At 35.0% G+C, this 11,799-nt stretch overlaps 1 protein-coding gene across 1 annotated transcript in view; it reads left to right on the top strand.

Moving 5' to 3' along the window:
* Nucleotides 1-18: 18 nt before the first annotated feature.
* ALDH1L1 (aldehyde dehydrogenase 1 family member L1) overlaps nt 19-11,799 on the top strand; it is a 72,430-nt gene continuing 60,649 nt past the window's right edge. Inside the window, 1 exon segment of the mRNA XM_006911431.2 lies at nt 19-229. The gene's annotated coding sequence lies outside the window, so the exon portion shown is untranslated.

Below are 11,799 nucleotides of genomic sequence, written 5' to 3'. Positions count from 1 at the left end.
GCCCCGCGCCCAGAGTGACTTTCTATCCGCCCAGCGTCCCCGCCTTTCTCGCCTCCGCCTGGCGCCTCTCCCCTCCCCGGTTCTGGCCTTGGCCGTGGCTCCCGGGACTGGCCGGGGCCGGCCCCACCTCTCCACCGCCCATGGCCAGCCTAAGCCAGCGCCAGTTTCCTGGCCAAGGCTCTCAGAGGTCCCTTCTGTCCCGTGACGCCTGCGACTCCTTCCGCACTCGGTGAGTCCCCGCGCACCCAGACCCCCTGAGGAGGGCAGGCTGTCCCAGCTTGCTATGGGGGTTCCGGAGGCTCCATGAGCTTCACTACAGGAACGTGGGTCTTGGGGTCCGGATCCGGGGTTCCGTTTGAGGCAGCGGAGCCTCCAGCCTTGCCTGAGATCTTCAGGCTAAAGGACGGCGACAGGTGGCTGGGCAGAGAGGGCAGGACGCTTAAAGGAGCCGGCACCATCCTGTGGAGTAGGTGTTACAGGCTTGGCTTACAGAAGAGAAAATTGAGGCTTGGAGAGAAAAGGGGACAAATGGAAGGTAATATGGGTGCCCCTAAGCCATCCACCCCTTTCCTAAGTCCCTTATCCCATTCTTGAGACTGGGAAAGCTCCCCCGCACGCCGCCGCATCGTTCCTGTGCAAGAGGAGCCTGGATCCTGGAGCCTCAGCAGGACCCCACAACAGGGTTCTCGGGGTTGCCCTACTCAGAGCCAAGACCCTCCCCCCACCTCGTACCTGTCCGGGATCGTCATTTGCCACCTGCCTAAGAAAGGCAAGAATCCTTAGATACCGACAGAGTATTCTCAGACTTGGGGTTAAGAGTTGTGGAGCTTGGAGCCCCTCCCCATTCCCCCTACTCTGTGACCTTGGGCAAGTTACTTAAGCTCTGAATCTTAAATTTCTTTGGCTGAAATTGGCAGGGGCGGTAAATAATAACACCTATCTTCTAAGGTTGCTTGAGAATTACATGAGATTATGCAGCATGCCTGGCCCTAGGAGACCCTCTGCGAAAACTGACTGATTATTAACCTTTGCAACAATGTTGGGAGACATGAAGCTCAGAGATGGAGGCGATTCTCCAAGGATGAACCTAGGTCTACAGCTCTGGTGGCCTCGGTAGCATGCACTGCAGCCTGTCCTCTGTGCCCAGGACCTTAAGAAAGACACGCTCTCAGGGGACCCCAGCTATGGGAGTGACAACTGTGTTGCCTGCCAGGTGCCTAGCTGAACAGGCTGATTGCAGGAAAGGAGTCAGCTTTGTGGCCTCCAAGGGGCAATTAAAGGAATGGGACATTTTGGGGCTCTGCCCCCTCCTAGAGCTACATTCCCTGGTGGATCCTAGGACTACAACCAGTGACCAGTCACCCAGAGCTGCGCTCCTGCACTTCACAGCTCCCCCTCAGACAGGGTCTGATAGCTGGGTCCTGGGGAGCCAGTCCTGGATGGGAGTTGGGGTTAGGAGGCCTGGGAAGTAAGTACAGCCTTATGGCTGCCAGGGCTGCCCCACAGCTTCCCACGCACTGCCTGTGGCAAGGACACTGAGCGGTGCCAACTCAAAAATGAGGCATTGGCTGGGAGGTTGCCAGGCTGCTCACGTGGGGCTCTGTAGTCTCTTCTTCCTGGCTCCTCCCCTTCACTGCACCTGATCTTTCTGTGGTCAAGGGCCACCGCTCCTCAACTGTCACAACAACCCCACTGGATGGCTGCCTGACTCTACCTTACTGCTTCCAAGGAGTCTGTTTTGTACCCCTTTATTTTTCGATGTGGAATACATGCCCAGTGTAGGAAAAACAAACAGAAACAAACAGAAGAAAAGATAATGTCATCAAAAACAAAGCAAAAACAACTCAGACCCCCAAAACTCTATCCAGTGACTTTTAACATTTCTGTGTGAATCCTTCAGGCTTTTACCTTGCAAGTACACGAACATAGGCACTTGCATATGTGCCTTAAAAAATTATAGTGGTGTGTTTATTGTTGGGGTGTTTTGGTTTATAATTCCTGGGCATGAAGCAGATTATGTTGTCATTTCTAACTGTTGCATTGCTTACACAGAGTTAATGTGTCATTATGTTAAAATATTCATGTCTTTATTTGCTTGTTCAAACATAATTTAGAAGTAAAATTGCTGAGTCAGAAGAAAATAACTATTTTTAAGATTTTTATGTTTATTGCACCAATTTACCAATGCCTCAAATTATCCATTTATCATATACCAACATCAGTGGTACATGAGATTGTCCATTTTCCCATAGCTTAGCCAACATCGAATATTTATATTGCTTTACATATTTTCCAATTTTATAGGAGAAAAATAGTCTTCTGTTTTATTTTTCATTTTTTTATTACTTGTTTTTGTTTGTCTATTAGCAATTTTATTTTGTTAAATTGCTACAGAGACATCTAAATTCTTCATGTATGAAAGGTTATTACATGCTTTCTTTTAAATTTCTCTTTTAGTATCAGGCTTGTATAGTGCAATATTTACCAGTATTTTCTAATACTTTAATGTTTTCTTATATTTAATATTTTAAATATTTATTTTTAACACAGTTGAACTATATGTTGTAGTAAGGAATAAGCTATAGAGCTCGATTTTATTTATTTATTTATTTGTCTAATTAATTAAATTAATAGATTTTTTCAGAACAGTTTTGAGTTTACAGAGAAACTGAGCAGAGAGTACAGAGAGTTATCATACACTCCCTCCGCCATGCCCCCCACCCCATTATTAACATCTTCCATTAGCATTAGTCTGGTACATTTGTTATACTTGGTAAGCCAATATTGATACATTATATTATCTAAAATCCACAGTTCACATTAGGATTCACTCTTGGATTTTAACAAATGTACTATGATCTGCATCTGCCATTACAGTAGATAATGGTTTATTTACTGTAAAAAAAAAAAATCTCTGTGCTCGACCTGTTCATTCCTCCCTTTCCTCTAAAATCCTTGGCAACCACAGATCTTTTACTGTCTCCCTGGTTTTTCTATTTTGAGACTGTCATATAGTTGGAATCATACAGTAGATAACTTTTTAATATTAGCTTTTTTCACTAAGCAACATGCATTTAAGCCTTCTCTATGTCTCTTTGTGGCTTGATCATTTTTTTTTTTGGCACTGAATAACATACCATTGTCTGGATGGTTTATTTATCCATTCACACACTGAAGGACATCTTGGTTGCTTCCAAGTTTTATTAACTATGAACAAATCTGCCATAAATTTGCATGTGCAGGTTTTTGTGTGGACATAAATTTTCAACTCAGTTAAGTTAATACCAAAGACTGATTGCTGGATTATATGGAAAGAGTATGTTTAGGTTTGTAAGAAATTGCCAAGCTATTTTCCAAAGTTGCTCTACCATTTTGTATTCCCACTAGCAATGAATGAGAGTTCCTGTTGCTCCACATCCTTATCAGTACTTGGTGTTGTCAATATTTTGGATTTTAGTCATTCAATAAGTAGTTCATCATTGTTTTAATTTGCAATCCCCCATGACATATGATGTTGAGCATCTTTTCTTATGCTTTTTTGCCATCTGTATATCTTCTTGATGATAGGTCTGTTCAAGTCTTTCCCCCATTTTTTAATTGGGTAGTTTGTTTTCTTATTGCTGAGTTTTAAGGATTCTTTGTATATTTTGAATACCAGTTGCTTTATCAGATATGTGTTTTGCAAAGAGCGTTTCCCAATCATTGGTTTCTTTTCATTCTCTTAACAGTGTCTTCTACAGAGCAGAAGTTTTAAATTTTTTAAAACTTTATTATTTGTTGATGGTTACTTACAATTGTAGTATATATTCTGCATGCCTGTATATCTATCTGTCTCTCTTTCTCTATCTTTCTATCTCATCTTTAAGCTTTGCCATGATAATCATTCTTATCTGAAGAGTATATGATTTATGGTTGCACTATAATGTAAGCAAGAATTTTTTAATTGCAGAGATAGAATGATTCATTTTATATTTATATTCATTTTATATTGGATTCTTTTAGATAAAGCAGTTCACATTGTGCACTTTTTTTTTCTTTTGATTTGGGGTAATCATCAATGCGCGATTCTTTTAGAAAGGGTAAAAATGTAAAACTTGAGTTGAACATTCTCCAAGGGAATATATTTGATAGACTTATTTTATTATAATGTTTTAATTAATAACTTTTTACTAATCATATTGAAACAAACATTTTAAAAGCTTGATTATGTTTCTGAGGTTTGCAATTTTTAAATTCATTTCATCACTGAGCTATTATTTTCTTCCCTTGTTATTGCAAAATCATGTGTTCATATTTTAAAGAAAATATATCTCCAAATTTTAATAACTGAACACAACTGTTTAAAAAACATTCTTTTTTAGTCTTTGCTTTGTGAGTATACTTATATGGCTTTGTATTCCCTTTGGATTTTGATTGGGATTGTGTTGAATCTATAGATCAGTTTGGACAGAACTGGTGTCTTGACAATGTTGAGTTTTCCCATCCATGTGTATGGGATACCTCTTCATTTATTTAGGTTTTATTTTATTCTTTTTATTATTTTAATGACCAAGGATCAGTAGTAATGCCACTTCTTTCATTTTTGATATTAGTAATTTGTGTCTTCTCTGTTTTCTTTCTTAGTTAGTCTGGCTAGAGGCTTGTCAATTTTATTCATGTTTCAAGAGAAACTTCTTTTAGTTTTGTTATTTTTTTCTATTGATTTACAGTTTTTGATTTCTTGATTTTTGCACTAGTTTTTGTTATTTCTTTTTCTCTGTTTACTTTTGATTTGATTTTCTCTTGTTTTTCTAGTTTCCTAAGGCAAAAGGTTATTTTATTGATTTTAAATATTTTTCTTTATCAATATATGCATTTAATATTATAAATTCCCTCTACACACTGCTTTAGCTGCATCCCACAAATTTTGTTAAGTTATATTTTCATTTTCATTTTGTTCAAACTATTTAAAAATTTCTCTTGAGACTTCTTTGACCCACGTATTGTTGTTATTGGTTTCTAGTAATTCCAGTGTGGTCTCAGATCATACTTTGTATGATTTCTATTCTTTGAAATCTGATAGAGTGTGTTTTATTATTTATTCTGGTGACTATTCCATGTGAATTTGAGATGAATGTATATTCTGCTGTTGTTGGATGTAGTATTCTGTAAACGTCAATTAGATATAGCTAACTGATGGTGCTGTTCAGTTCACCTATGTCCTGACCGATTTCCTACTTGTTGGATCTCTCAGCAGGGATTGATAGAGGGGTTTAAGTCTCCAGTTATGCTAGTGGATTTGTCTGTTTCACCTTGCAATTCTATCAGTTTTTGCTTCACATATTTTCATTCTCTATTGTTAGGTATATCCACATGAAGGATTGTTATATCTTCTCAGAGAACCGAACCCTTTACGATTATGTATTATCTCTTTTGATCCTAATAACTTTCCTTGCTCCAAAGTATTTTTTTTGAAGTTAATAGAGTTACATATTTCTTTTTGATGAGTGATATGAGGATATATCTTTCTCCATCTCTTTACTTTTAATATATCTGTGTTTTTATATTTAAAATGGGTTTCTTATAGACAACATATAGTTGGGTTTTGATTTGTTATCCGCTGTGATAGTCTTTGTGTTTTAATTGGTGTATTTAGACCATTGATGTTCAAAGTGATTATCAATATAGTTGGATTAATATCAAACATATTTATTATTGTTTTCTACCTATTGCCTTTGTTTTTGTTTTTTTATTTTATATTTTTCTTTTTGGTCTGTTATTCATTTTCTGACTTCTCTGATTTTAACTGAATATTTTATATAATTCAATTTTTTTCTCTCTTAGCATACAAATTTTACTCTTTTTTTTTTTTTTTTTTGCTTTTCTAAAGTGGTTGCTCTGAAGTTTGTAATATACATTTATGATTAATCTAAGTCCACTTTCAAATAACACTATATTGTATTATGGGTAGTACAATTACCTTGTAACAGAGTATTCCTGATTTCTCCCTCTCATACTTTATTATCACTACTGTCATTTCAATTATCCACAAGCTATAGTCACTGAATATATTGCTGCTATAATTACTTTGAACAAATTGTTATCTGTCAGATCAGTTAAGAATAATAAAAAAAAATTTTACCTTTATTTATTTCCTCTCTAATGTTGTTCATGTCTATGTGTAAGTCCAAGTTTCTAAATTTTAACCCTCACTCTTTTTTTGAACAACTTCTTTTAAGATATCTTGTAACTCAGGTTTATTGATGACAAATTCCTTTAATTTTTGTTTGTCTGAGAAAGTCTTCATTTCCTCTTCACTTTTGAAGGATAATTTTGCTGGATATAGATTAGAATCAGTTCTAGGTTGATGAGATTTTCCTTCAATACTTTAAACATTTCGTTCCACTCTCTATTTACATGCTTGATTTCTGAAGATAATCCTTATTCTTGTCCATTTATAAGTAAGGTTCTCTCCACCCTTGCTGGCTTCTTTCAAGATTTTTCTCTTTGTCTTTTATTTTCTGAAGCTTAAATATAATATATTTGTGCAGCTTTTTTCTTTGGCAGGGGAGGTATTTATCCTGATTGGTTTTCTCTGAGCCTCCTGGATCTGTTTTGATTTCTGTCTTGAATTTTGGAAAAAATCTCAGTTATTACTACTTCGTATATTCTTCTCTTTCTTGGTATCATTCTTCTCCCCTAGTGAGATGTGATTCGCTGTATCCGCTTAACTGTCTTCCAATTTGGGGAGCAGCAATTTGCCCTGAGACCTCAATTCTCTGATGGATCTAAGAGAAGTTGTTGATGTTCTGTTTGCTCAGCTTTTTTCTCGTTGTGAGGACAGGAGTGAAGGAGTGATGACTTCCAAATACCTTACATGCCAGACTGGAAACTAGAAGTCCTGTCTATTTTCTAATTTTTTTTTTGAAGTTGCTAGTTATTTTCCAAAACACTGAATAAATCATCCTTCTCTCACTGATTTGAAACGCCAAGTCAATTACATGAAATGTCCCTTTTTCTTACCCTCTTATTCCCTTTTTATATGTGTATGAACACACATATTCATTACGTGTGGTTAAGAAAATTTCCAAACTTTCTTATGTTCATAAAAACAAAATTTCTAAATAATACATTAGCTAATTAAATCTATAGTGTCTTAAAATAACTTGTTATTAAGTATCTTTGAAATCAAATTAACCATCTTTTCTGACTACATGGTATGAAATTGGAAATTGACTACAAAAAAAAACCCGGAAAAATCACAAATATGTGAATATTAAACAACATGCTACTGAACAACTATTGGGTCAATGAAGTAATTAAAGAAGAAATATAAAAATGCAGACAAATGAAAATGAAAATATGACCTAACAAAATCTATGGGATGAAAAAAAGTTGTACTAAGAGAGAAGTTTATAACAACACAGGCTTACTTCAAGAAAAAAGAAAAATCTCAAATAAACAATCTAACTTTATACCCAAAGGAACTAGATAAAGAAGAACAACAAAGCCCAAAGTCAATAGAAGGAAGGAAATAATAAATAATCAGAGCAGAAATAAATGGAATAGAAATTTAAAAGACAATAGAAAAGACCAATGAAACTAAGAGTTGGATTTTTGAAAAGATAACAAAATTGACAAACCTTTAACTAGGCTCATTAAGAAAAAAGAGAGAGAAGGCTCAAATAACCAAAATCAGAAACAAAAGAGAAGTTGCAACAGGTACCACAGAAATACAAAGCACCCTAAAAGACTATTATAAACAGCAATACTCTAACAAATTAGAAAAGCTAGAGAAAATGAATAAATTCTTAGAATCATATAACCTTCCCAGACTGAACCATGAAGAAATAAAAACTCTGAAGAGACTGATCTCTAGTAAGGATATTGAAACAGTAATCAAAAAACTCCCAAAAAACAAAAGTCCAGAATCAGACAGCTTCACTGGTTAATTCTACCAAATATTCAAAGAAGATTTAATAACAATCCTTCTCAAACGCTTCCAAAAAATTGAAGAGGGAGGGAAGACTGCCAAACTAATTTTATGAGGCCAACATTACCCTGGTGCCAAAATCAGACAAGGACAACACACAAAAAAGAAAATTACAGATTAATATTCCTGATGAACATAGATGTAAAAAATTATCAACAAAATATTTGCAAACTGAATACAATACATTAAAAGGATCATACACCATGATCACATGGGATTTATTCCAGGGATGCAAGGATTGCTCAACATCTGCAAATCAATCAATGCGATTCACTACATTAATAAAATAAAGGCTAAAAACCATATGATTAATGGTCATCTTAATAGATGCCAAAAAGCATTTGACAAAATTGAATATCCATTTATGATTAAAAAAAAAAACTCACAATAAAATGGGCATAGAAACAGTTTCTCTACAAATAAAGACCACATATGACAAATCCATAACTAATATCATACTCAACTGAAAGCTTTTCCTCTAAGATCAGGAACAAGATAAGGATGCCCACTCTTGCCACTGTCAGTCAGTGTAGTATTGAAATTCCTAGCTAGGGCAATCAGACAATAAAAAAAAATAAAAGGCATCTAAATTGGAAAGGAGGAAGTAAAGCTGAGACTATCTGTGGATGGTATGATTTTATATATGGAAAATTTTAAAGACTCCACTAAAAAACCATTAGAAACAATAAACAAATACAGTTAAGTTGCAGGGTACAAAATCAACATACAAATATCTGTTTCATTTCTATATACTAACAATGAAAAAATCATAAAGAGAAATTAAGAAAAGAACCCCATTTACAATCACAACAAAAAAAAATGAAATACTTAGGAAGAAGTTTAACCAAAGAGGTGGAAGACTTGCATACTGAAAACTATAAGAAATTGTTGAAAGAAATTAAAGAAGACACAAAAAATTGGAAAGATATTCCATGTTCATGGTTCGGAAGAATTAATATTGTTTAAATGTCCATATTATTAAAACAACCTACAGATACAATGCAATCCCAATCAAAATCTCAATAACATTTTTCACAGAAGTAGAATAAAAACTTCTAAAATTTGTATGGAACTACAAAAGACCCCCAAATAACCAAAACCATCTTGAGAAAAAAGAACGAAACCAAAGGTATCACACTTCCTGATTTCGACCTACATTACAAAGCTATATTAACCAAAACAGTATGGTATTGGCAGAAAAACAGATAGATAACTGGGACAGAATAAATAAACACAGAAATGGAACAGAATTGAAAGTCCAGAAATAAACTCACACATATATGAACAACTAATTTACAACAAAGAAGCCAAAAACAGAGGAGAAAGGAAAGTCTCTTCAATAAATGGTTTTAGGAAAACTGGACAGACACATGCAAAAGGATGAAACTAGACCACTATTGTACACCATACACAAAAATTAACTCTAAATGAATTAAAGACTTGACCATAGGGCCTAAAACCATAAAATAGAAAATATAAGCAGAAGCTCCTTGACATCAGTCTTAGCAATATTTCTGTGAATTAATTCAACTCCAACAGCAAGGGAAACAAAAGCAAAAACAAACAAATGGGACAACATTGAACTGAAAAACTTCTGCACAGCAAAGGAAACCATCAAAAAAATGGAAAAGCAACCAACCAAATGGGAAAAGATATTTGTGAATCATACCTCTGATAAGGGGTTAATATTTAAAAACTCATACAACTCAACAACAGGCATATGAAAAGGTATTCGGCATCATTAATTATTAGGAAAATTCATATCAAAACCACAATGAGCTATTATCTCACTCCTGTTAACATGGCTATCATCAAAAAGACAAGAAACAAAAAGTGTTGGAAAGGATGTAGAGAAAAGGGGACCCTTGCACACTGTTGGTGGGAATGCAAGTTAGTACAGCTACTATGAAAAACAACATACATAAAAAAGTTGCATCTTGAAGTTATTATGCTAAGTGGAATAAGTAGACAAAAAATACAGTGTATGATTTCATTCATGTGGAGTATAAAGAACATAAACAAAAGAAATGAACAAACAAAAACAAAAACTCACAGAGGCAGGCAACAGATCGGTGGATACCAGAGGGGAAGAGTGGTGGAAAGAGGACAAAAATGGTAAAGAAAGTCAATTGTATGGTGATTGATGGTAACTAGACTTTTGGTGGTGAGCACAATGAAGTATATATAGATGTTGAGTTATAACGTTGCACCTCTTAAACATATAGTGATATAAAGCAATGTTACCTCAATAAAAAATTAAAGCTTTATTTTTAAGCAATTTTAAGCAAAATTAAGGGGAAAGTACAGAGACTTCCCATATATCCTCTCCCACAACACATGCATTGCTTCCCCCATTATCAACATCCCCCACTAGAGTGGTACATTTGTTGCAGTTAATGAACACACATTGACACAATAGTCTCACCCTAGATATTGTACATTCTCTGGGTTTGGATAAATGTATTATGACATGTATTCATTTTTATAATATCATAGAGTATTTTATTTTCAGTGCCTTAAAAATCCTATTCATCCGCCTATTCATCCCTTCTCCTTCTTCAATCCCTGATAATCGCCGATGTTTTTACTATCTCTATTGTTTTGCCTTTTCCAGCGTGTCATATAGTTAGAATTCTATTGTAAGTAGCCTTTTCGGATCAGCTTCTTTCACTTAATAATATGCACTTAAGTTTCCTCCATGTCTTTTCGTAGCCTGATAGCTCATTTCTTGTTAGTGCTGAATAGTATTCCATTGTCTGGATGGACCATAGTTTATCTATCTATTCACTTACTGAATGACATCTTGGTTGATTCCAAGTTTTGGTAATTATGAATAAAGCAGCTATAAACATCTGTGTGCAGGTTTTTGTGTGCATGTAAGTTTTTAATTCCTTTGGATAAATACCAAGAAACACGATTACTGGATTATATATTACAAATATGTTTAGTTTTGTAAGAAACTACTAGACTGACTTTCAAAGTGACTGTTTCATTTTGCATTCCCACCAGCAATGATTGAGAGTTCCTATTGCTCCACATCCTCACCAGCATTTGACGTTGTCAGTGATCCAGATTTGGGCCATTCTAGTAGATGGGTAGTGGTATCCCATTGTTGTTTTAATTTGCATTTCCCTGATGACATATGATGTGGAGCGTATTTTCATATGCTTATTTGCCATCTATATATCTTTTTTGATAATGTGCCTGTTAAGGTCTTTGGCTCATTTTTTAACCAGGTTTTTTATTTCTTATTGAGTTTTAAGAGTTCTTTGTATATTTTGGATACCAGTCCTTTACCAGATATGTCTTTTATAAATATTTTCTCCCAGTCTGTGGCTTTTCTTCTCATTCTCTTGACAATGCTTTTTGCAGAACAGAAGTTTTTGATGTCAATGATGTCTAACATCAATTTTCTCTTTTATGAATCATCCCTTTTGTATCTAAAAAAATCACTGCGTACCCAAGGTCATCTAGGTTTTCTCCTGTGTTATCTTCTAGTTTTCTAGTTTTATGCTTTACATTTAGGTCTGTGATGGGTTTTGAGTTAATGTTTGTGAAAGGTATAAAGTCTAGATTCATTTTTTTTCATGTAGACGTTCAGTTGTTCCAACACCCTTTTTTGAAAAAAAACTATCTTTGCTCCTTTGTATAGAATTTGCTTCTTTGACATACCAAAAAGATTTTAGAAGACAAAGAGAACATTTTCATGAACTTGGAGTGGGCAAAAATTTCTTAAATAGGATACAAAAATAACTAACCATGAAGGAATTTTTTTATAAAATATACTATATTAAATTTAGGATCTCTATTCATCAAAACACACCATA

This window comes from Pteropus alecto, unplaced genomic scaffold, assembly GCF_000325575.1.
Source record: "Pteropus alecto unplaced genomic scaffold, ASM32557v1 scaffold124, whole genome shotgun sequence".
In the NCBI taxonomy this organism is placed as follows: Eukaryota; Metazoa; Chordata; class Mammalia; order Chiroptera; family Pteropodidae; genus Pteropus; species Pteropus alecto.
Note: the sequence above shows the minus strand (reverse complement) of the source record. Positions and strands in the feature narration are given on the sequence as shown.